Source organism: Aphelocoma coerulescens, chromosome 1, assembly GCF_041296385.1.
Source record: "Aphelocoma coerulescens isolate FSJ_1873_10779 chromosome 1, UR_Acoe_1.0, whole genome shotgun sequence".
NCBI lineage: Eukaryota > Metazoa > Chordata > Aves > Passeriformes > Corvidae > Aphelocoma > Aphelocoma coerulescens.
The window spans coordinates 25,683,961-25,711,907 of record NC_091013.1 but is presented as its reverse complement, the minus strand read 5'-3'; positions in this window follow the sequence as shown (position 1 = coordinate 25,711,907).

The window sequence follows — 27,947 nt, the reverse complement described above, 5'->3', positions numbered from 1 at the left end:
GAGGAACCAGAAGTGATAACAGTAAAGTTATCTTTTCATCAATGACTATAACTGGTCAAAATTGCTAGAAATATATCAGAAAGCACAGAAGTGTTTCATGGGAACATATTCTTTAATCATATCCCTTAATATAAATTCATCAAAATGTTTCATTTTATTAAGGATTCAATGTTTCATTCTTATCCAAGAAAATATTTCAATAAATGCTTTAAATAACTCAAAAACATTTGCAGAAGGAATTTTTGGCATTCTTCTAATCCATGTTAACAGGAAATCTTAGTAAGAGTAAACAGTCCCCATGAAAACCAAATGAGAAGTTCTGGCCAGTTCTAAAAACGGTTTGGAAGTGACACAGAACAACACTGCATGCAAATCAATACTGCTATATTAGTTCTAAGCATCTCCTCCTCAGATGTTAAATCAAAATTTGTTTCAAACTGCCCAAACTGCCCACCTTCTTCCTCATCTTCTCACAAAACAAGCAATTTTAGAATGGCACTTTTCCAGTTCTTAATAAAAGCTCAGTCTCCCAACTTCATTGATGATGGAGAAGAATTGATAAACCCTAGGTTGCTAGTTTGACCCCTGGATGGGCGATTCACTTAAGAGCTGGACTTCATGATCCTTGTGGGACTCTTCCAACTCAGAGTATTCTGATGTTTTGATTTTGATGATTCTGATCTGAATTAGAATTCAGATTCTAATGTTCTGTGGCACATACGGGACTGCACAGGGCATCCCTTCCTGATTTTCATGGTGATGGCAATGGTCACTGTCTTACAAAGCTACTAGCTTTGATCACAGCTGCTCCCCAAAACAGCTGAAACAAATTCAGGATCAGCTGGGAGCCTCAGTTCCCCTGTGCATTAATTTAATCTTTTGCATTGTCTGAGAAAATGGGTCCTACAGGAAATAGCTGAAGGGGAAAGTGGCAAGAAGACACAACAGCTCAGAACAGACAACACTGATTCTCCCCAGTATCTGTCAACAAGGAAAACAGGCTTGAGTTAAAGATGTAGGAAGAAATTCATGTCAGCTTCAGACCTAAAATTTACTTTTTTTTCTCCTCCTGTGTCAACTGTCAAATCTTACAATTCAGTTACAAAAGCAGGAAATTCTGTCAGTCTGGTATCTGATACAATCAGAAGGAAAGGAAGTAACCCACAAACAGTGCTTTTGAGAATATTTTAGGGTACATCTGGATGCACAAATCTGCCTTGCCTTGCTCTTGCTTTCAGCTGGCTCCCTATGAACAAGCTCTGGCCCATGACTTGTATATCTGTGCAAGCATGGCACCATGCCCAAGCTGATAAACCCCTCTGGGAACATGCCCAGCTTGCAAAACAGACAGGTGACCATATATCTCTCTGCATCTGGCCACACCAATACACATTTAAAGATTCATTTATTGCCTACAAGATTCTATTCAATACACACATACACAGATGTCCCTAGATGCTTAGAGAATACTCATGTCCACATATATGAACATCAGTGAATACAGCAAAAAGCCTTATATTCTAGCATTAATGAAATTCAAACCTGATAAACACAAAGGTAAAAAAAATACTTAGCTAATTTTAATTTTAATATATGAAGTATCAGGAATATATGAATACTAATGCCAAAGTCTTATCATGAATACCTTTTGGTTCAGGAGAGATTACTGGAAAATACTACAAAAGAGTTATTATATGGTGTAATAAGTGCTGTTGTTACAGCACTGGGAGGACAGTGGGTGGTGGCAATTCCAGCAGACTTAGTGGCAGCAGAGGAAGATGTATTAGAGAACACCAGACTCACTCACAACCAATTAGTAGCATGGACCTGAGGAGAGCACAGCAAGAAGACCTAATAATAAGCATTCTTAAATATAAGAAACTGATGCAGAGGACAAATTAAACTCAAGTGCCATGATTTTTTAGGAAGCCCATTGTAGCTTAGCATCTATTTAGTGTAGTTTCTCCTGCCAACTGAAGCAAAGCTCATTACGTGAGATTAATACCATATGTGTTTGAACTCAAATGTGTTCTCCATGCTACTTTTTGTTATTGTGATGGGTGTACCTTTTAAGCTAATCAGTTAAAAAAAAAGATGATGATGTTGCTTAGTGATTTTTTTCTCCTATTTTGTACTATAATGAATGCTCATTTCACTCTGAAATGATAATTAAAAAACCCTATCAGTGTAGGTGATGACTATCCACAATAGAATCTAGTAATAAGCAAAGTTCTTAATTCTGGAAAAATAGACTGATGATTTAATAAAAAAATAAAAGAGACATCATCTTTCATTTACATTTTATTTCATTCCAGTCCAACCCTTTACATGAAAATCAAAGTTCCTGTACAGAATTTAACTAATTTCAAATAAATACTTATGGCATACTTAAAAAGAGAAATGGATAAGGTTTGTTTAGCAATTTTTGAAGCAATATATCACTCTCATGATGAAGAAAATAACAATGAAAAAGAGTTTCTGACAAGTCAAGTGTACTTGCAACTTGCATCTAACTAACAGTTTCAGCCACCAAAAAAAAAAAAAAAAGACAAACCCTGAAAAGTCAAAATTATTTGCTACAGCATGTCTGAAACATTTAATTTTTTCAGTTCAGACTCACAAGTTATTTTTATGGTTGCCTTCATATTACTGCCACTCCTGCAAAAGTTGGTATTACTTTATTTTTATGTCAGTATAATTTTGATTTGCAATCTCAAGTTGCACAGATCAGTGGATTTTTTCTATTTATACTGAGAGATGCCAAGAGAAGCTCACTAAAAATTATCTTTTTAAAACTCGAGACTAACCCATACACTCAGTTTGTGTGAACCAGCCTATAATTTTATCATGATTTTTTAAACTTCTTTAGGGTGATCATTTAATTTCAAAGAACTTGGGATCATAGAAAGCAAAGATCAGACATTATGACAGCAAATACAGTTTACTAACAAATTACTCCCAGAAAAAAAGGAAAAAAAAAAAATCAGTTGAGTAAATTCTATAGTTTTGTTCCAGGGAACCATATGAAATTGCTCAAAAGAGAAGTAAACCTCTAGGTACTTTTGTTTTGAAGGAAAAATCAGGCAAAAACCTGAAAAAGAGCAAGAAGACATGAAAGAAATATTACTGTTTCTCTACTGTTGAGATAAATCTTCTTTTAACTAAGTGTCCTTAGTCATTTTCATCAACTTAAAATAGTATCCTGGAAGCTTATTATTTTAATTAAAGCCAAAAAAGTGAACCCATCTTCAGTAGAGACTTGCTAGTCATACAGCTAGTTTAGTCTACGTTAACCAGTTTAAACACTTATTCGTGATGAGATATCACATTAGTAGATGTCACAACTGAATAGGAAGATATCTGGGAACCAGAGGAGTGGCTCATTTCACTCCTGAACAACACAGTTACTCCTGGCTGATGTTGGGCAAACCCACCATGCACTGTCATTACATGGGAGATGAGGGCAGATGTGTGCAACTACTTATTTTAACAGGTTTAGAAATTGTGTGAGACTGAATCAGGCATTTCTTGTGCAGTCTTTTACCTGTCACACAGACTGATCTAAATCTGCTCTCCCTAGGTCAGGACAGGTGGAGTTGTTGAAGACAGATGGCTCTCTCTCTCCCAGACTCAGTGCCACTTTGATGATTTCCCACACCAAAACAGATTTCTCTCAATTTTTCTCTTGGTCCATCTGGCCAATGCTTTGGATTTTCCTTCCTGGTTTACACCATATCTTCTACTTCTCTCTCTCCCTCCTCTTCACACCTACTCGTAATATTTCCTGAAGCCTTATATTAAAACATTCCATTTTAATATTGGACAGGGATGGGTGTTTTGGTCCTACTTGATGGTCAGCTGTTACAGGTTAATGCAGCCCATAGCAATACTCCTCTTAGCAAGCTCAGAGCAAGCATCTGGAAACTGTTCCTCTCTAGTGCACAAGAAACCACCTTCATGTATGCAAGAACTCTTGTTACTCAGCTGCAGCACTCCATCCAGCTATCTGGTCATTATCACTGCCTGAGCTTTACAGCTGGATTTTTGGTTTCTGTGTGCTTGCACAGATCTTGCACAGGGCAAGCTATGTTACTGGTAATATAGCTTGGCACTATAAGATAAAAACCAGGAGTAACAGAAAACCCCAAACTGCAAGTCTAGAAATCCAAAGTTGCAGGGAAAAGAGGAGCACTGGCCCTCTTAATGCAACTGAAATACCTTGTACAGCATGAGTAAAGCCTTGTAGCTGTGGCATCAACTAATACAATTCCAAAGATTGAAGTACTTAACCTAATAACGGTAGCTAATTAAGAGTATTAAATGACAAGACATGGTTCTGCACCTTTGTTGTGTTGGGTAGGATACATTTCCAAGAAACCTGGCACAAGTTCCTTTAGCTTGAGGAAAGGCAAGAAAATCTGGCATACTCTGCAATAACGAAGGGGAAAAAATTACTAATGAAGTGAAGAAAAACTCCCGAAACGTTGAACAGTGGTAACTAACTTATGATAAAAAAATTATTCCAGCTGTAAATAAAATACTCCTCTAGTAGCCACCATTTTACTACTTGATGACGTTTAAGTATTTTTGTAAACAGATGTAGTATGACACTGGTACGATACTGTCAAAGAACAGGTGATCAATGACTCCCTTTTCCTTCCTAGATATTTATGTGTTACAGTAGGTCTTTGGTATCTCCTACTACAGAAATAATACCTTTATCTCTGTAAAAGTGGGGTGGAAACTGAGGATGGCACTAGATCATGTATACTCTGTCCTCTGACAAGAGTAAATCAAATACCTTCTGATGTACCAGTAACAGTAGATATGAATTAATGAGGACTATCAATACAGCTCACTCATTTTCCAAAGCTGTATTTCAGTGTGTTCTAACAGTACCAGAAAATTCAGGAAAATAGTACTCTTTTCTGGTGAGTGGAAAAGGACAGTTGGCATCTGCAGATGAACGGTCAGAGATCTTGCTCTTATCATTCAAAGGAGCACTGGTCAGAACTGGCAAAAAAGGAAAGAGACAGAGAAAGAAGAACACTTTGTAATACACTCTGTAGCATTTCCTCACTTTTACTAGACTGTCTTTCATGAGTTTTCTGTCACCCAAACTGCTTTCACTAATAGCAAGAAGAAATGTCATAAGGAGTACTGATTAATAAATATTTGATGTAGCTTTATGCTTTACCAGTAATACAATTCTGAGCATCAGCTCTGTGACATCCAAGATCTCCCAGCTCCATTTATTGCATCCTAAGTATCAAAGGAAGAGTGGAGCAAGGCTCACTGGACTTCTGCCCAGCAACAAATACATTGAAAATCAAAACAACCCTTTTTGAGTTTTATTTTTCTTCACCCAATCTAAAAATGCAGAAATATTCTTCCTGTAACTTGAAAAAACATGTTTGATACAGGTATATTATTCTCCATAACTTTGAAAATGATTCAACAAACGTCTCATCATAAGGATTTCATTTCTGAACTCTATTTTGCAGCACACAGCTCCACCTGTTGAACAGGTTCTAGGAAAATAATCTCTACTATGCTAGTTCACCTTGTTGTTTCTGAGAACTGTGAAATTTCAAGGTCTCTTGACCCACTAAAAAATAAATTATGCAATAATTGCTGACAACTCGAGCATAAGAGACAACATACTGCCAACCTCAGTAGAAGTCAAAGGGAACTGCCTCCAGTCAGCAGTACTGGGGTGGTGATGTACTTCTGACAATATTTTAGGAAGAGAATAATCTTATCCCCTCCTATCTTATTGAGGGGAAGGGTTTTATCTGAAGTACCCTGAAGATGAACTTTACAGTAAATTAGCCTTTGATAAAGTGAGTTCCTACTTTTCAACACAATTAAGCAATGAAGCAGGCATAATAAGTGTTACCTTTGCTTTGAAGTGTCCATACTTTCAGGATAGAATGAAAATGTTAATTATCTCATTAACTTTAAAATATGTAAAAATTCAAGCTACTATAGAATTTTGGAAGAAATTTATAAGTAATATAGTCTCATATACTATTAAACAGTAACATTCATAGTCACCTTGGAAGACATAAAAATACCATTGGCCAAATATACGGAATTAGAGTGGTACTAAACAAAAACATGTTGGTGGAAGATGACAGGGGGTAAAGGAGAGGGAAACACAGATTTCTGCCAGTGCTTTAAATGTGCTATGAGACTGAAGGAATAATTAGGAATATCCTGTACATATTGTTTCTACCAATGATTCTCAATAACATAACTCAGTAACTGATACATATAATTATTGTTTTGCTACCATCTCTCCTAGGTAACCTGCTGGTATGTAGGACACGAACGCCTCTTTCAGTTACACAATTACAAGGGCTCTGACTGGGCTTCAGTGGCGAAAACTTCCAGTAATTTCAGTTGAAAATCAGTATTAAAGGGAGCATTGTAGGGCCTGATTTCCATGTGCCAAAAATCAGAAAGGCCTCAAAGAGACCTCATTATAAAAATGTCTTAAATCAAAATGCATACATAGACTTAACTATATAAGATTTTCTTGTTAGCGTCTCGTAACACTGGAAATAAGAAATAAATTCAAAGTGAGTAAGTAGTTGAGATTGTATCAGAGATTTATTTTATCATTCTCAGAAGATTTTGATGATGTCCAGAATCATATTGTTGTCTAGCCATTGTCATGTTAAGATAACAGGAAGGGTGTGTAATAGGGGATAGAGTGCCTCAAATTTGTTTCATTTTTCACTTCCTTAAAAAGGACCTAGAAGTTCATAAGAAGTAATTCAAAAATTAAAAAGCTTTAATTACTTCCATTATTCTAAGAATTACGAAAATGAGAGATCTGTGCTGAATGACAAGGAAATTAAATTGCTACTTTTACTGAAATACCTAAAGGTCAGTAAAATAAACAAATCGCATTGTGCAGAGCAATCACATGAAAGCTGTTAGAAGTTTAAAAAAAATGCCTATAGGCTTTATGGTGTTAGATATTATAAGCTTTTTGACCTGTCTCACCTCTCTTCACAATGCTAATTTCTGGCAGGCTGAAGAGTACACAGAAAAAATACTGCATTGGCAAAACGAGCTTGTATTTGGCAGGGTGAATTTGGAAGTAAAAGCAATGTAGTATTGGCCAGTCAAACTTTTAAATGTGACCAGCTTTTCATCAATGTAAATTTTTCATTAAAAAGTGCATTTAACTTGAACTAAATTTTTCTAAAGATCCCTATGAAGACACCCCTGATGTATTGATATTTACCTTTTTATTTACATTTATGTAACATAATTTTACTGTACTTGACACTAAAATACACCGGTGAGATGCTTTATGGAAGTTATGGCATGCAAGGTACACCTGCCCTGTAGACTGGTCCCAGGAGCTGGTCCTTGAAGCCCTGTGGCCAGTGGCTTCCTGTAGTGCATGACAGTGAGTCCCTGACTGATGAGGCTTCTGTGCATCGTGGGAGTTACACTGCCTGTCCAAGAAGCCCAGCTGCAGCATTCAGAAGGATTTCTGCTGTGGATTTCTGAGGTTTAGCCAGAAAATTTATGGGGCTTGTTTTTGGCCAGTTTTAGCTCGCTTCTTTTTTTCTATACTGCCTCTTTTGAACTCTTTCTTTTAAGGAAAAAAAGCAAGACAATAATAACGTTTCCCTTCTCCCTCTCCCCTAAGCTTGTCTCATACACTGACTGATGTTCCAGCAAATCCTATTTACTAGACTTGCCTTTTTTATCTTTTGACAAAGTGTAGAAAGCCAGAGTAGGTAAGATTTGAATAGGTAGCTGCACAGGACGAACAATGCGCAGTAAGCAGCAGCCTGCAAAGTTTACATTCATGTAGTTCTTTAGCTTAGATGCAGTCTTGACCTAAGGAAAGGGACACATCTCTAGTGTCTACATACAGTGCCACAAGTAGAGCTCCAGCAAAGAGCTGACACACAAGATGTTCATCTGACATAGGTAATTATGATATAAATGTAACAACTTCATGAACCTTCAATTTTACTGCATCCTTGCCATGCCATAGCTGTAGTCAATACTATCATCTGACATTTTCTGAAAGCCGCATGTCAAGCAAGAGTGGCTGTAGTGATCACTTGCAAATAATCTTTGGTAACCAGATGAAGGCAGATGTACAATTTCCCTCCCCAAGGTTGGGAACTCTGTAGTGAGGGCTATACAAAAGTACACACACCCTTCTGGTAATTCACTATTCCCATTAAGAGTAAAGGTAGCATGGAGGCTGAAACATGAAATCTCATCCTCCAGAAAATCAAGATAACACAAAGCAAATTTGTTAGATAGAGATGTAACTGAGCTGCATTGCAGACATTTTCAACTTGTCAAATGAAAATGTCAGGTCTTAGGTAAGAATTTGAGGGTTTAGATTATTTTCCCCTGTTAAAGTATTTCCCTTCTCATACACAATCCCTTTGTGCAGTGCTGTATTGTGCCTGATGCAGAAAAATGCACTAACAAACAGCAACTTCTTTGATATTTTCTTTACAAAGCATCATGGAAATCTATAGCATTGCACAAATAAAACACAGTCCTATTAGCATAATGCTAAAAACCCCAGCTTTTTTGACAGTATACCAAAGTCGAGTTGGGACTTTGGTATACTGTCAGCAGTATTTTATGCAATTTATGTTTTCATCAGTGCTTTGACAACTTTTCTTTCTTACATACTGGCATCTAATTGAAGAAAGATCGTGCGGCTGGACATCACAAAGGAAACTGATTTCTATTAAGAGCAGTTGAATCTAAGCGTAAGCTTGTATTAAATATCTTTCCTAACATGATGTGAAAATGAGATTTTGGAAAACTGAGCAGAGCCTGAGGGAAAATTAATATCATTAAGAATGAATAATAATCCTGAATGCAGAGAAAAAGAAAAAGAAAAACATACTGAGTTTCATTTTTAAGTTTGTTTTACAGGACGTGTGTGCAGTTCGAGGTGATGATGCAAATATTAGCAGATAAACACTTCACTCTAGTCTTCTCTGAAACCTTAAGAGAAACAGACTGTGATATTTCACTGCTCTCCTCATGTGAAACATATTAACCTGTCAGAAGTACTTCCAAACTGTGCCTGAGGGTAAGAGATCATCAAAGGGGACAGCAGAGTCCTAGGGAGTTATACTAAGTTCTTATGCCAAGGCTAGAGAGAAAAGAGGTCATGGGACATGGAAACGTGGAGATAGGCTGCTGTTCAGCGATTATCCCTTTTCTCTGCAAATATTGCCTTCAGTGCATTGTGTCAAGGCTATTCCCTCGAGTCTGAATCAGAGCTGCAGTGAATGGCAGCTCTAACAAAGTGTAGGGGAGGTGGCAGTTCAATCAGGAAGGTACAGACAGTACATTCTATGGGTAATTGCAGGATTCCCTGTAGTATGTAAAGCAAATTAGAAAATACAAATAAATGAGGGGCAATTACTAAAATGTTTGCTTTGGAAACCAGAAATATTTTTTCCCCACTGAAACAGTTATTGTCACCTCATTCTCATGGATTTAAAAATGGGTCTAAACCAAAATTTTCTGAAAAAAAAGTTGTTTTGTGACCAGGGAGTGTTTGCATAACCTGGGCTCAATTTCTTCTGTCAAATGGAGACTCTATGACGTCTAATAATATGTTTTAGCTAGCATATATCTCTTCACTATGACTGTCAGTTTCAAGAAACTTGACAGAATTTCATCTGTTGAAAACTTCACTTCTTCACTCAGATTCAAGTGGAAGGGGTCAAAGCATTCATAATTTATATGCAATAGCTGCTTACAGAAGACAGTGCATCCAAATAATTCACCTTTTATAGAAAATGGCTAATATCAAACAGGAAATCTGTTACCCAATTCCCAAGTAACTATCACAGAATCAAAACAATTCTGCAGAATGTCTTACTGTGGATATTCTCATAATTTTGTCAAAGCAAAAAGGAGAACTGGAAGGGGAGAATAGTACATGAGATTCATTGCATGAACCATTTAACTGTCCACAGATTGATTCCATGATAACAAGTTTCCATTTGGGTCCTGTTTATGCTACTGGCTGTAAGCAACTTTCCTAGTTCCTCTGTCTGCTCTGGCTTGATAACCTGTTAGACATGATAGACAAGTTACATGCCTTTTGCATCAGAGGTAGCCAAACATCACAAAGTATTCCTGGCCACAAATAGTTTTCAACAAGCAAAAATTAGGCTGAAAAAAGCACTCAGTATTCTGATCCTTAGAGAACAGGCAGCACAGTATAAATACTCTAAGAATTAATAGTTGAATAAGTATTCAGCACACTCAAATGACTTCCTTTTATTGTTTGAGGCTTTTTAAAAATCATGAACACTGCTAGGGTTTGTAAGCATTCATTGAATACTGGGTGGGTTAAAACTACACCATGTCTCTGTTTTCCTAAAAAGGCATCCACTGCATGTGCTTTGATGCTGATCCAAAACCAGCATTCTGTGTTTGTCTCATGCTGCAGGGTTTTTGGCTAATCTGTGCCATAATGTACCATAGCAAACAGAATCAGGCATGTGACAGTTTGCTACATCTGTGCAGCGATAAGTCATTCATCTCAACCTGACACTTTTCTCTTTTCCAAAGTGACACTGCAATAGAGAAATATGCTTGCTCATTTATGGGAAGGAGAGTAATCAGTCCTGGCAAAGGGAGTTGAATTTCATTCATATAGTACATAACTCGCAGTTTGTACTTTCCTTAAATTTCCATGGATAGTGTCCCACTAATTTCAGCCAGAAAGCTACATTTCTAAAATTATTTTACCATTGAACTGTAAAATGGGGTCCTATGAGGTACTTTAAGAGACATTCTGTAGCATCAGAAGTAAAAATAGCAGTACTTTCTTCAGAAAAATTATAGCTGCCAGTTCCAGATTTTCTGTGGTAATTAACCTAGATGCACTCAAGTGATGAGTACTCTCCCTAATGACTCTATTGGTTCAAAAAGGGAACATTTTCCTGTGATCTCCTCTGACAGTATCATCAGGATGTTGTCAGTGCAAACAATACCCTTATCTAGCTTCTTTTCAAGTCACCTGATTAACTGGAGAAAATAGAAACAGAAAGAAAAGAGCATGTCCTTGCAGAGAGGCTGTAAATGTCACTGAAAGGCCAAGGGACCAGTTCCACCTGTCCTTCCTTCGTTAGTTCAGCTTCTCCTGCTGAAGTGGTGGCTTACTGGGGTGCTTTATTCCCCAGTCTCTCTGCCAGAAGGTGGATCTTTACTGTTAGAAACCCAGTTCATGTATCCTGGTCACAATGGCGCCTTTGTAAAGGGAACAGTGGGTACAGGGCTTGAAAAACTACTTTCCTTCCCATTTAGAGCCCTATAGGCTCATTATTCAATAGCACAGTGGTAACATAATGCATTTTCATTTACTTCACCCTAAATGTATGTAAATTAAAGGGTGGGTTTTTTATTAAAAATAACACTGATGTGTTTTTTGTTATTCAGAAAAGAAATTGTATTAGTGAAAAACAGCACTAATGACATTTCACATTCAAATTTGCCACTTGCTGGAAAAAGGCAGGTCTCACCCTGTGCTCAAAATATAAAAAAAAAAAAACCACAAAATCTCTACTAATTGGTATTGTCATCCATATGGTTAGTACATATGTGTGTTTTGCTTGTTTTAACTTATGATTGTCTCTTTGGATGTAAGATTGCATCCTAATAAAAAAATGCTGTGCTCTTTACAATGAAAAATAGACCTGAATGAAGTGGCAGGATCACAACACACCATTGCTGGAGGGATTTTGGGTGGCAAATGTCATGTTCACCAGGAAGGATTACACATTTAGTGTTTAGGGCTTTAGGAAACCAGGGACACTGCAAGATGTGACAACTTGCCTTTAACATTTGAAATTTTGAGGCACCTGGGGCTTTAAATCTAATCTTATTTGGCCCAAACATTTAGATGGCTATACTGTAAGACCTGCTCCTGTGCCCAGTTGAGTGGCTTCATAATCAAACCAAGCAAAGATACTCTTCTTCAAGGCTGCCTCACCTGTGTGAGATCTGCAGAAAAATCATGGATTGTCTAGGTAATTATGAATATAGAGAGACAGTGTATGAGCACAGATTGAAGTATTTACTCACATCTAATCTAAACTTCTACAGCTAGATTTACTAGTCTTCTCAGTTTTCTGTTTGAAGCTTTTTTAATTACATCCTGGGATATGATGAGCTCACACACGAAAGATAAAGTATATAAAGAAGAAGAAGGAAAAAAAAAAGGAAAAACCAAAAAGACATTGACTATATGTATTGATGACAAAGTAAATGAAAGCCAACCAGAAAATTTAGAGGTTTGTATTTTATACTCAAGATGTTCAAGCCTATGATTTTTTATGATTCAAGCTCTCATTTTTGCTACTTTCCCTTCCAGTTCTTTTGACTCTAATGGATCAGATCTATCATGAAGGTTGTCTCTTCATGAGACAGAGAGGAAAACATAAATGCTGAAAGAGGCAGGATCAATCTCATGGAGAATTGTAAAAATCAGAAAGGAACCTTAAACCATGGATCAGAATTCAGCTGGGTGAAAAGTGAACTGTAAGATGTGTCCACAATTGACCTTTGTTGTCAAGCAGGCAGTCTGCTGCTTCCTCCATTCCTCACCTTTCCAAGGTGTTTTGTTTCATTCCAAATATACTGAAATGAAATACTCAAGCCCTGAAGTCAGTTATGTCAGACATTAGGGCTAAACATCAGTTCAGGCACAGACAGCAAAACTGTAATGAAAGGTCAGAAATGTTTTGGTGGACAAAGTATTAGGACATTGAGCATCCTCTAAAAGTCCAAAGGATCCTTCTAAATGGGGAAGCAATTTAGGAAACTCAAGGAACATACTCTGAACAGTGGGGGAGATACTAAAGTAAGCCAGTTATTGTGAGAATTATCCCTGAATTAATCTGTAACTTGCTAATTTTAATCTCAGTAACAGTTTTGGCCAGGCAATGAAAAAGTGCAAGATGTCTTTGTTAAGCAAGGTACAAAATAAAGTTCACAGGAGGGTCATAAAGAGATAGATGCCCACTGCTTTTGTCTTGATCTGTGTTTTTCCAATATCTGTCATCTCTATTCAGATTTTAAACACTCTGAGAATTAGAGGTTTTCTGTTGATATGAATAAATATGACAGCAAAGCAACCCATTGCACTTTTATGAAAACAAGGAAGAAAAGATGCTTCAATTGAACCTCTTCTGCCACTTGCGGACTGGGATGCTTTGATTCAGTTGCCAAAGAAAGAGAAAGGTTATAGTATAGCTTATCTGTAAGGAATAAGCATGGATGTGATGTTTCTGTACCATGTCTTGGATACAAGTTTGATTGGTGCTACTGTCATCTCATGAATGACTATAAATTATGCTTATGCTGGTCCTCAACTCCATTACAGAGAACAGTGACTTTAGACTAAGTGGTAGCCTAAAAGTTCAATAACTTGAGTTACTATAATGTCTTTTGAGAAATATGGTTGCTGTATAGCCTGCTCTAGGTCTCTCTGTTTTTACTTACAGGTGAAGAGACAGCTAGCAATTTCTTTCATGGCATCATTCTGTTACTGGGGGGTGAAGGGGAGCAGTACACTCAGCTTTTAGACATCTTCTAATACTGAAATCAGACCTTTCTACCTTGTGATCCGGAAGCCCATCTTGAACACAGCAACGTTGAGAATTAACAGTCCTCAAAACACAAGAAATTAAGTTTCAGGGCTAAAGCCTTGAATTCTGAGTTAAACAAACATTTTGCACTGTGAGGCACATGATACTTTCTTGCATGACATTTAATATTAGTCTGAAAAAACACATCTTGTAATTTTTTCTCTGACATCTGCTTTTCATTCTCTAAGCATTTTTGTCCTGACTCACTCTCACAGGTAATCCCAGAGTGGCAGCAAAAGAAGTCCATTGACAGATGTCTTTTCTTGTAATTAGGGAGCAGTGCAGTACCTCAGATATCTCACTCTTTAATTTTTTATTTTTTTTTGGTGGGGTGGGGGGTGAAATCTAAAAAGTTATGCAAAAGGATTTTCTATGAAGACATCAATCCAATGTTATACTAGATATAACACAGGCCTTGTTAACTTGCACAGTTTAGCATACCTATTGGGTTTTTTTTCAAAAAAGGATGAATCTCTGTGCTCCCTATGAAAAAAAAAAAAAAAAAAGACAAGGCTTTATAATTCTAAAATAAAAGTATATTCCCGTTAAACATTTCATATAAGCACTAGTTGACAGCTCAGCATCATCTAATTTGGCTACACAAATGTCACATTTTTATTTACGAACTGGTACAGTGAATGAAAGTCCATGTGTGATCATTCATAAGAAGTGATCAGCTTTCAATGTACTTTTATTTGAAAATGAGGCAAAATTTCACAGCAAACGCAGCTATAGCAAGGGAAACTCTCTCAGAATTTGTCTTACATTCTTCTGTTACATAATAAGTCAAGGTTAATCATTAGTGAAAATAATCTGGGAAGCACAGCTACTGAATAAACATTAAAGCCATCTGTGCCATGTCACTGAGGTCCAATATAAAATAACCATAATTATTAATACCTTTTGGTGTGCTTTAAAAATTATTACTTGTGAAATGAATTTTCTACATGTAAACTCAATTCCAAGGGACAAAGTAAAGGTCTAAAAAGCCTTTGTGAATTAATGATGGATTTTAATTAGTGCTGCCTAAAATGGATCCTCAGTCTCCAAGTATGCTGAAAAAGAAAAAACTGTAAAACTAATTTTCTATGTCTTACTGGTTTTCTAATAGGAATAAAAGCTATTAGAATAATAAATTCGGTTCTAATTGGAAACACTGGAATTCTCAAAGAGAAAAAAATTTGCAGTTCAGTAAATACAGTATTTTTGGAAGGGCATATATGAAGTGGAAATACTGGTTTTAGTTATCCCATATTGTATGGAAGAAAACTTAACCTTTAAGAGAGTACTCCTGAGAATTGTAAGTGAGAAAGGAGAGTTGGTTGCTCTTGCCAGCTGCCCTTACAATACCTTGTAAACTGCACAAGATAAGTAATTTCTAATGGACTGGCTTAAATAAAACAAACACTGGGATTCTGCACGGACCATGCCACTTTGCTGTGAGTATGAGGCCTGTGTAGTTGCTGGGGTAGCACCCATAAGAAAGATGCACACCATTATATGCCACTTTCTTAGATGCAATAATATGATACAGCCAGGCAAAATCTGACCACAGAAAGAAGCGAGCTTTGTCCAAGTTAAACACTTGCTACCAGCCCCACCTCAAAATGTTCCTTGGAACACTGTGGCATATGAATTCATACATGCCTAGTAGGCCAATATATGTACCTCGTGCTCAGAGGCAATTGCAGCATCTTCATTTCTATGAAGAAATCTTTCCTACTATCCCATGTAAATCTCCCCAGGTACATGCTGAGGCCATTTCCTCTTATCCTATAATCAGTTACTTGGGAGAAGAGGCCAATATCCACCTGCCTACAACCTCCTGTTACGTAGTTGTAGACAGCAGTAAGGTCTCCCCTGAGCCTCCTCTTCTCCAGACTAAACAACCTCACTTTGCTCAGTACCATCATGCTGTACTTCTGCACCACAGAAAGCAAAAGTGAAAGGATTTTAACCACTTCATTTATTGCTTCTACACTCTAAAATAGTAAAGAACCATGCAATCTTAAATCAGAATAGAATTAAAGGTGAATCTGACAATGCTTAACCAGTTTGTAAAGACCTCTATTACAGGGTGGGACACAACACAGGTATGTGCAAGTCTCCTCTCCTGTATGTTCTTTCAGAAGAGAAAGAAGGCTTTATATCCCAGGTGGGGTATAACAGCAGCCACTTTTGTGTAACTCCAGTTGTGTCTCTGATTAAAGAGGAGATGCAATGGACCAGAGAAGGAGTTGGTAGTCCCTTTACAGTCTAAAACACTGCAGTGACAAGTCTTCAGGCAAACTCTGCGGTAGTATGTCATATGAGTTTTTTTACCTGTGTAACAAAAATGGGAATGAAGACATGACTGTATACGGAGCAGGCTTAACTATACATGGAGAAAGAATGCAGCATTAAGCAAGGACTAACAGTAATTAAAGAGCTGTAAGTAAAACAAGCTTACTGGCTTCTTCATGTGCTTTGGTATCCTTTCAACTCAAATGAAATGTGTTACATCAGCTTCTATTCCCACCACACTTAATCCACCACTTACCACTATAAACATTTTATATACTGGTTTTTTGCATGGGGACTAAACTCTTCCTGATGTCATTTCGTAGAAGTATATTGAATTGCACCACGAATTAATTTGGCCCTGCACCTCTGCAGCTGTGTGGAAGATGTTGGCTTTTCACCAAGTTCACACAAAGATGGAAATATTCATTTTCCACCAGTAATTTGCAGCTCCCACATTTGTCAAAAGCAAAAAGCATATTTTTACTTCCTTATTTATTTTTCCCATGAATACTGTTTTTGCAAAGCACAAACAGAAAAAAACCCACAAATAGAAAATATAGCTATCTCCAATCATAAAAATTCTCCAAATTAATGAAAACTTGCAAATATGTTAAAAGACACAATTTGAATGCTTTGAAGCAAATTTCTGTAATTCAGAGAATTTTGACAAAATATATTCTCTATGAAATCTTAACAAACTCCTTCCTCTGCTTTCACGATGGTCCTTGCTTATGGCAATGAGCATCCATACTAGCTCTGTATCTTTCAAGCTCAGGCCCTAAAAGTTTATTTTTTAAAGCCTTTTATTGAGACCTATGGAGGTATGTGCACAGATAAAATTGAACAGGAGTGGGTGCTGACATTGAGTCAATTCAGTCTTCAAGAGTCAGCCTGGATTCCATGATCTAGAAGAAGGCTAGTCAGCAATGACTGGGCACAAAACTGCAGGTTGGAACTGATAGACACAAATGTGCTAAATTAGTTCAATAATTACCAAAAATTTAAATGAGCATTAAGAAGAGATAGTGCTGTACTCTGGATCAAGCAACACATGAACCATGTTGTGTAGAAGGCACAACCCCTCCTCAGCTTTTAGCACCACACTGCCTAACCTTTTTAGAGAGGGAGCTACCTAAAACTCCAAATAAGACACAAAGATGGGTGGTGTCCACCCAGGGAGAGAGTGTGACATATCTGACTGGGCTGCAGTGACTGAGTAAAAGATGTATTTGAACTGTGTATTCAGCGGAGTCACAATGGATAAAAGGTTGCTTTCCACTGGCCTACCATACTATGCATGGTCCTCAAGTAAGACTTATATTAACCAAATCTCATTGTCTTATTTCTTCTTATTAAATTACTTTCATTGGAGTTCCATATTTGAAGATCTTTTAGGGTCCAAGCTCTTTCAAATTATATACCTTCTTCCTTTATAGTTTATTTTATCAGGGTCTGTGGCAACAATGCCAGGCCTAATGAGAAAATCATGATCCCATGGATTTCAGAGACAAAACTCTTGGGCATTTTAATAAAGTTTGAGTTGTATCCCTCAATATTATGCTGAGCTCTGCTAAATCTTGCTTAGCAGCAAGTGCCAAGGCAATTCATAATTGTGTGCTCTTTCCTCTTCCATGTTATCAGGCTTAGACTGCACACACTTGTACCAGCAAGACCCTCCCGCATGCTTGCTAGAGGTAGCTGGGAATTCTCCAACAAAGTCAAAACTCTGTGTCCAAATAAAAATTCAGAAGCATTTACCTGTTCAATAAAAGTTTGAAAAATACTTTGAAATTGTCAAACAAAAATTTTGATACTTTCCAAGGAGAAAATTACTTTCCCGCTTGAAATATCATCATGCAAAATATCTAGTAGTGCATGCAATTTTATATGTAGCATACATACAGGACTACATCACCCAATTGTATCTTGGGTAGAATATACACATGTTAAAAGGTAACAAAACCAAAAGGTGAAGATCAAATCATATCAAATTACTGCAGCCAAACTTTTTAATTCACTGAATTCAAAATAATGTCTGGATGGGATTTCAAAACTGCAATACCAGCTTCTTTGAGATGAGAATGGAATGGGAATTTTGTTTTGAGTTTTTAAAATTTTTATGGGATGGAAAAATTATTTTTTGTCCATCTCTGGCAGCTTATACAAAAATAGATAAAAAGCTGAAATGTGGCTTTTCCATGCTGACTGGGAGTAATAATTCTTTAGTGTACAGTCATGTCATTACCTCCTCAAGCCAAGTTGTTTGTCAATACGGGGATAGAGGGCAAATAACAAAAGGTCTTGTGTCTTGGATATGGCCCCTGCTTAACTGAGTTCTCAGAAATTAGAAGTTATGGGTTTGCGGCAGTAACTGTTGATTGCTACTCTGTGAACTGCTATTGGATCTTAGTTGCCACTGCATTCAGGGTAGAAAGAGCATCCTAGACATCCTATGATCTCCAAGCATTATCCTTCAGGTTCTTTCTACAAAAGCTGAACAAAGTCTTAAGGGCATTATATCACATTATTTAGAGTAGAACTTGCTGTTTTCTACATATTTTTTCACTGTTTCACTGTAAGGAAGCCGTTGCTTTCCACCAACACTGTTCTATTTTTCAGATAGAAGACCTTACAGAGTGCCAGATTCTGTTAGCCTTAGTCATACTAAACAGCATGCCATGCCAGGATTGACATTTCAACTGAAATGGGTGTGTAACACCTGTTGGAGAATGCCTTTCTCTGTCCAGACAGAGAACATTTGTAGCAAAGATGTGGTACTCAGCTTTCTAAAATGTGCTAGAGTTACTGTGTTTGAAAATATCTGAAAAACATTGAGCCTACATGTGTTTCACTGCCTTGAAAACACGAGTATGTTTTCAACAGCTCACCAATTACAGCCTATAAAATGAGGTCATTGTTGTCAGGTGAAAAATATAAGTAACACCTTCACATCTTCAACGGAGCATACAATCATTCAGATTTTGGAGCTTTTTTCAGTTGCAGTGTGGCAGCTACTCAAGGCCAGCACTACTGATGCCCCATTTTGGTGTCATTACGCTTCACCTGGCTTTAATCTGGGACTGAAAAGCACAAACCCCTAGCCTGTTTGAAATCCAGAAGCTGTCACTGCTGCTCCCTCTTATAAAAAACCTGGCATGAATGAGGACAAATATTAAAAGGTCGTAGTATAATCCCATTTTTGAAAATATAGATATTTTATTTGTAGATATTCCTATTGATTCACAGCCCACAGTACTGGGGCCAATGCTTAAAAAATGGATTGAGTTTGCAGAGGTAAAATTACATAGTTGGACATTACTCAATTCTACTAGAGATGAGCTTCACTAAGGAAGATAAAAGCAACATCTACATAAAAAATTCTTCATTCAAATGTCCCCAATGGTCTAATGTCATGCCTGCAGGAAATAAATAATTAAATAAATAAACTCTGAGACAGTGCAGCTTGACAAGTTTTCCAAAGTACTCACTACCTGGTATAGCTCTCTGTCATGATGTACAGACACCACATCAGAGCTACAGTCCTAAGAGAAAAGAAAGGATTTAGGTAGTCTTACAACCATAATAAAAAGTTAATAAGAATATTTGTCACTAAAAAAATTAAAAAAATACAAGCATTAGAGCACCAGTGGGAGAGTAATGATTAAATTATCTGATTCAGAGAAGATACCTGTAATGTGTAATAAACACTAACATTAGAGCCTGACTTGTAGTAATGATAAGCAGCAACTGATTATAAGCATTTTGCCTTCAGTGTTTATTTGTCTGCACCTGGATATTGCTGCTTGGCAATAATTGGACTCTAATCACTCAAGCAAACTTTAAATTTACCAAGTGTGAGTAAAACATGCCATGTTCTGTTTACTCAAGAACAAACAGATCTCATTCAGAGAAAAGATGTCTAGTTGCCTCGCCTGACAGGAAAAAAAAAAATCAATTCTGCAAAAGTAAATAAAGCTGACCATTTTCTTTTAGTTGTCCCTATGGTACTTACCTGAATAATTGTGCAGATGATTTGGCGTACAGATATATTTTCCTACACTTCTAGGAAGTCTGGTAGTAATCTAAAATGTGGAGACATCTTGGCAATATACCTTACTCTTGGCAAGTCTTTTAGAAAAATAATTTTCTTTTGAATGGCAGTATATTAAGAAATGCCAGTCTTCTGATATTGCTATGAGCTCTCACACAGCTAATGAATGGATGCTATCTTTTCAGAGGCATTTTTTGTTTTGTTTTGTTTTGTTTTGGGTTTTGTTTTATTTTTTGGTGTGGGTTTTTTTGAGTCCAGTTTCAGTGGTGAAAGGAGATGGGATCAAATATTTATGGGTAGCTCATTAGCACCTCTAGTGTCTGCCAGTCTTGATCAAATGCAACTATGCATAAATTGAGTATAAATGGTACCCTTAGGAAAGTGCCTGTCCTTTTAAAGGGAGAAAAGACCCTCTTGTGAGAATGAACTAAATTTTTAGGTTTATAAATATTCCCTTAATCAGACATTTATATATATTTTTAACCAGTCAGGCATTATCAGGCATGCTTAAAACCTGTCCTTTGGACTTTGCTATGATGGGCGCTGGAGCAATGCATAATTAAAAACGAAAAAGGCTTTTAGAGCCTGTTTACTTCGGTGACTACTGTGAAACAAATGTTTCTTTCTCCTTGCATCGCCCACCCACAGAAAGGGAACAGAACAAAGATGGCTCTGTCAGGCCTCTTTCCACTAGAGAACGCCTTGAGAGGCCAGAATGTATTAGGGCCCTGCTGAGCCCATTCAGCTTCACATAACACTCATACACACCGTACAACTAATTACATGTCAGATTAGCGATTTCATTATTACCACACTACCACTAATTAAAACTGCTTTGATATTTCTCAAGTAGTTTTGTGTGTTTACATAGTTTTAAAGTCTGGGTTTTTGGATTTTTTTTTTTTTTTAGAAAAATCAAATTGGTATTACTGAGCGGGTGAAAATAACACATTAAGGAAGCAAAATCTATACTGCCACTTTTCTCCTGCAAACCAACTTTTTACTAGCGAATTCTAGTGTAAAGTCCCAACCATACCTTAATCTGCAAATTGATAGATTCATGTCAGCTTTCCACTCCTAACACTGCCCAAAGCTTAAGTTATCCAAGTAAGTAAATTACAAAAGTTACATCATTTTAATCTACATTCATCATTTTAATTGCCTGAATCTTCACTCAGACAAAGCAGCACTGTAGTTTTATGGTATTTGATTAATGAGGGCAAGAAAATTGAAGTTTTGCAATAAAACTAAAAAAAAAAAAAAAATCAACAGACTTTTATAGTTTTTTCCCTTATGATTTTAATTTAATGGCTCGTGTTTTCATTACTGCAGAGGCTGTACACTTTAGCTTGCAATTATGTCCCATCTGTGAAGCACTGTGTTATTACAGTTTATTCTAGTAGCTTTTCAATCACTTTTGAGTTGTGCTTTACAAGTATTCTTGCAGCAGGTGGGCTTACTGGCATGGGACCAGAAATACACAAAGCGCAAAGCTGGAGTTTAATGGCAGCCATATGCATGTGGCACAGAGCGCCAGCCTTCCCCCATATGCTGCTAAGCAGCCCCTTCAGCCTGCCAGTCACTCTTCTTACTGACTACAGTCTCTAAGTAGTTTTCTGCCAGGGAAAAATATACCAAGGCAGCAAATTTCTCCAGTGCACCATCCTTATTACTGAGACAACCCTGTCATTAGCAAAAGCACAATGAACCTGATCTGGAGATGCATACCAATTAGGTTGCATGGAGCACTTTTCCTTCTTATCTCTATGGAAACTCGGCCTCCCTGGCTGCAGTGGACAATCAGTAATGTTTCATCCACCCATATGTCACCTAGTTAACACTGTACACTTTTATGTGAACCAAAAATCTGCTCTAACCCTCTAAACAACGCAAAGTAAAGAAATTAAAGAAAGGGACCAGGCAAAGTGCCCCGCACAGTTCTGAGCAAGTGTGCCTTTGAGGTGTACAAACCTGTACCATCAGCACTCCTGGCCTCAGATAAAGAGGCAGGAACCGTAACTTTAGCTGGAGTGAACACAAAATCTACATTTTCCAGTTCTACATCTGAAGAAGCTTCTGTAAATAACTCGAAGCCAACTTGTCTATTCCAGTAGATACAATCTTTAAAACCAGCAAAATGCTGTGCCACCTGCTTTGTACAGGAGAGCGCTTTACACTACCTTCCTCTGCATACCAGCCTTAAGTGTATTTTCCCTCCATGTACCTAAGGTATTTTTAAAAAGCTAAATTTTACCCTGAGATTAACAAATATTTTTGTTCATGTTTCCCTGACTAAAGAGGAAGGACTTGAGAAATAAAAAAATACATTTGATTCATTCCTTCTGTGCTTATTTTTGCACTTTTTTACTATTTAAATATTTGCTTTCAGTTTTACATTTCTTTGCTTAAAAACAGCAATGGGAGGGACTGGAACAAGATTGCAATAGTATTGATTCTAGCTGCTACAGGTTTTATCTGCATTTTAATGTAAGAGAATGGATACCAATAGATTTGCCAGAGTTGCATCAAAAGCTACAGTTTTGATAGTACATATACCACATACATGGAAAAAATACAGCCTCTTCAAGGCAAGAGAAAGTGCTTTATAGCTGTTTACAATCCATGTTTCTCACCTATAATGTATCACTCCCATTTGCTTTGTTCTGCAGTATTGTTTCTTCATTTTGGATACTGGACAGCAAATAATAATGTGTGGAATAGCTGTACACCATGTCATGTACATCACGCCCATGTCTGGGCAACAATACCTTTCCTAGGAAAGAATGTCATCTTTATAGCAATACTTACTTTGTAATTAGCAAAGAAACACCCCATAGATATTTCAAATATTGACCAAAAAATAGAACAGGTCATAAATGTCAAAAGGAAAAAAAGGAAATGTGCTTTTGAAAGCATACAGAGCTGCATGAGCACAGACTTTGAGAATACTCCAGATTAAAAGCAACTAATATGCTTAATATTGGCAGTGGCATATCAGCAGAGGTGAACTCCTATTCCAGAAGAACAAACATTTAAAGAAGCTGAATGTAATTCAAATAGAATCTATCAAACAATGGGTGTTGAAAAATAAAGCCAAGCTGGGAACTGGTGGTGACTCAGGAAGCTGCATGAAAAGAAAAGGGAAGAAAAAGGAGCTCAAGGAATGCTGGCTTCTCTCTCAGAATTGACTAGACTTATGTCAGTGCTGTTGATATTCCCTTGATACTCTCACTTATAGAACATTTATTTTTTATTACAAAAGCAATTCTGGATATGTGTAAAATTCTAAGTCTTCTAGTGGAAGCAATTTAAAACTGGATAATGTTGTCCTAAGGGGATTGTACTACTCTTTGGGTTTTGTTTTTAGGTTTAACTCATCACATGGAAAACTTCTTCTTCACGAGTAATTATTAATAGTTGTGACCCTTGAGAACAACGGAGAAAGAGTTAGTAGAGAGTTGTGTGGGAGCTGTACATTCAAGTGTTAAATACGCTCTTAGCACAACAGAGAGGACTGGAAATCAGATTGAAATGGGCCAGCAGAATTTTGGCCAGTCTGATCAGGGTTGTTACCAACCTGCTATTCAGCTGTATATGGGTTGCTACAAGCAGAGATTCAGCAATTTAATTGGAGATTTGAGAGATACAACAATATGTTTCATAATGTTTTTCCTGTAAAAGATGTCGTACCTGATGTGAGCTTTGTCGTTTATCAGAAAAAGGGAAAAAGAAAGACAGAAAAGAACATAAATATTTCACCTGCATCTCTTTCAGATAAGAAATCCATTGCATTTCTCAACCTGCAAAATGAGATGTGGTATGCTTGGTGTACCCTATAGCCCTAGAAGGGTAATGTTACAATAAGGGCCCAAATCGGTGCTCAGGGAATAGGGTACAGAACACTTTTTAAACAAGCTTCCCTTTTTCCTTCTAGAATCCAGTCATTACTTAAACACATTTTAGTCTCCAAAATAATGACTGAAAATACACTGTAGGTGACTTAAAGAAAACAGAGAATAAGAAGGAGGAAAAAAATTATACCCATGGAATTTTTATTATTATTTGTCAGAGACTAGGACATCTTAAAATTAAAAATTTTGCTAAAAATAACCATAGAAATTTGATGCAAAACTAAAACTTTTCAAATACAAACTATTTACTGAGGATGGACATTTATATAGTAGAATAAAAATAACTACTCCAAGGTTCAAAGTCCCTGGAATTTCACAATCATTCTCGTAGCTTTGCAGCTCTGTTGTAGTTACGTGTTAACTGTGATTGCTCTGTAATGAAATACAGTAGTCTTCATATATAGTTGGCTTTTGTGCTATGGAGATGTGTTTCTAGTATGCTTTTTCAGATATGTCCTTAGATCCTGCCAGGAATGACATTTAAATCCTTGCATCACATAACTCGCTTTTTTTTTTTCCCCCTTAATTTACTTCACACTTTTTCTTTGCTTAAGATATATTTCACTGACCTTTTATTTTTATTTTTCTGAGGGACTTTAATAGGATACTTTTGGCAGGTGGGTAAAAACAGCTCCTTTACCTTGGTGTTTACAATGTTTGTATAGAAACTTTTGAATTTAGAATAGGTCAATTCAGGATCAGAGGTTATTTCAGTAAAGAAAGGAAGGAATGTAAGTGTCAGTCTTCATGGGCACAGGATAAAATGGACTTCCATCAGCATAACCACATGATATTTTTACTTGAAGATGTGAGGATGCGTTCAATATAGTATCCTTAATATTTTCTTAATATTGTATCACTGGCACCATGCCAAGTGAGCATGTTTTACTTTCTGATGTTGCTGTACAATTTAGTGAGGATAGTCTCAATGCAAAACCAGGCAAACAAATTTTAGTGACCCAGACCGTGGTCTGCTGAGGACTTGAGGAGAGGTGGAAAGCTGTTTGAGCTGCTTTTCTCCAATATGATTTCAGAACAATATTGGGAGCATCAAGGGGCACATGCCGGGTTACAGCCACTGCAAAACTCCTGTACTAACCAGCTTAAGTGCAAAAGCTTTATCTGCTTTCTAATAAAACCAACCTTACTTTAGATATAGTGTCAAAGAGCTGAGTTAGGAGCTTGCCAAACTCATTTCCCTCTATAGCTGGTGAAGAAGAAAACCTTTAGCCTGACAGAAATCTGAGTCTTCTTCTGAAGGTGAACTTTACTATCTATAGGCACTCATGAAGTCTGTGACAAACACACTACTAGCATTGACTTCTTAGCCTAACTTTGACTGGGAGTAACCTAGACATGAGTGACTGACCTTTTCCAGGACATCATGGCACGCTGTGGCACCCCGGCCTTAAGACTAAGGGACAAGCCTCTCTGAATTGTTTGTAGTTAAAATCATAGAATTGTTTAGGTTAGAAAAGAATTATAAGATCATTGAGTTCGACAACCTTACTCTGCCAAGTACACCACTAAACCATGCCCCTAAGTGCCACACTGACATACCTTTTAAATACTTCCAGGGATGGTGACTCCACCACTTCCCTGGGCAGCTGTTCCAATACTTGAAAGACCTTTTGGGAAGAAATTTTTCCTATTCAATCTAAACCTCCTCTGGCACAACTTGAAGCTGTTTCCTCTCCTCCTATATCACTTGTTACTTGGGAGAAAAGGCTGACTCTCATCTGCCAACAGCCTCCTTTCAGGCAGTTGTAGAGAGTGATATGGTCTTCCCTGAGCCTCCTTTTCTTCAGGCTAAACAACCCCAGTTCCCTAAGCCACAAGCACTGCTGTATTAGTGGCGGTTTCCTAAGAATGAGTGTACTCCTGATGGAAGCGATCTGAGTGACAGGTCTACAAAATGAAGTTGTCTACTTACACCAGCCTTTACTGAAATGGCCCTTCAATTTCCAGCTATTTAAGACCATAGCTTCTTTTTCAAGAAGGCCAAGTATGGCTAGTTATTGACAAAATAGAGGAGGATTTTTCTGCCTTTTTTCCACTTTTTTTTTCTCTGGGGCAGAGTGAAAGCACTACCTCAGCTGATTGCTTCTGATGATGCTAACTGCTGACTAATATTGAATTCAACTTGGGTGTAAAGTCAGGAAACTTGCCAAATTACTACATATTTGTCTGTCTCCACCATCCCACAAAAAAGCAAAGCCTATTCAGTAGATAATAACTTGTAACTAAGGGAGAAAACGTCATATACATATACTAATGAAAATTAATACTGAAAATCCAGAAAATGTAATGGGAAATAAAATTTCTTGGGAAGCACTGAAATGCAGTCATGATCATTATACAGTTTGAAGTCCATTCCTGCCATAATTCTTAAAAACAACTAGAGATGCAAGTGTAACATTTCCATTCATAAAACAGCCTTTTTAAGATTTTTGCTCCAAAATGGAAAAAGAAGATATTTTTCGGTAGTTTTACAGAATCTAGCCTAATTATTATATACTTCATTATTCTACCATATAGGGACAATAAAACACTTCATTTCTGAAAGTCCAAGATCCAGAAAACAGTAAAATTATTCAAGGAAACTAAGAATATGGCTTCATCTCCATTGCATATACGAAGTACAAATTGATGCAGTTTTGTACATCATGCAGAAAGGCATTTCTACTAAAGATATGACTTCCAGACATGATTTAGAGAGGTGAAGGGGAATAACGTGCATAATATAACAAATGTGGTACATTTGCTTGGAATAAATGCAAATTTTTCAGAGGGAATATTCTAAAAAAAGGCTACTAATATGGAGAGCTCTGAAGTTAGTGTAGAGATGAAGTATCAAAATTATTGTCAGATATATTGTATAATTTATGATATCAGATACAAAATCAGCATTCAGGCTTGAGATTTTCTTTGCAATTATTATCAAGCTGGATTGGAAATGCAGGCTATTTATCATCACAAATCCTGCAGATCTTAGGAAACATGTTGATAAAAGGATAATCTTATAGTTGAGGAAAATTTATAAAGTGAGGATGGCGATATGTCAGAGGCCAATAGTCCACAATTACTTCAGTAAATCAAGAGTGGCCTTTGATATTTTTTCATCTTTCATTCAGTTTCTCTAGGTTTTGCTAAATCATGACTGATTATGCTTTTTGACATATAAACATTAATTTTGGGATCTGCTTGGAAGCTGGTTGTCCTAAACCTATCTTTTTATTTCCAGTATGAATTGGTGCAACACATAAACAGGCTTCACTGCAAATTTGCAACTTTACAGAACTTTTGCAAAATTTGTGATGAAAAATACCAGTGTGCTATTTATTCTGCTTTAATTAATGCAAATTAGATTGTTAATTAGCATTTTATGGTTATTGGTTGTTATAGGATATTTTTACCAGCTCTTCTTTGGATGTTTATCTAGTTAAGCTACATAACTGAATACTTAAACTGTATCATGTAATTTCTGTTCTCTTGAATAATCCAAGCATACACACATAATATATGTACTTATGTATACTAATTTCTCTCTATATACACCTATATTTATATATGCCCTGACATTTACATACACTTATACACATACATATACTGATACACACACATGTATATGCATTTGTGCATTCACACAGACAGACACAAGCACACAGATTTGTGCCATGTCTGCTAATATCAATCACTATTTCTTATAAAGAAAATTATTTCTCCATCCAATTACAATATCTACCAGTCCCTAGCTTTACTTTGCATTTGAATGGTCCTAAAAGGGGCTGACCTTTGCGGGAGTTCCCAAAAATCAGGAATCAAGATACTCAAAACAAGATATGATTAAGATTCATCCAAACCACTATGGGTCTTCTTCCCTGGGTCACTCGCTATCCTATGCTTTAAGGATTCCTTTTGCCATCCAAACTAGGACACCCTTCTCTGGTGAAACGCACACACAGAAATGCATGAGAAGTTTGATGGGAACTGGCTTGCTTCCATGACATGCAGACGTGCACTATA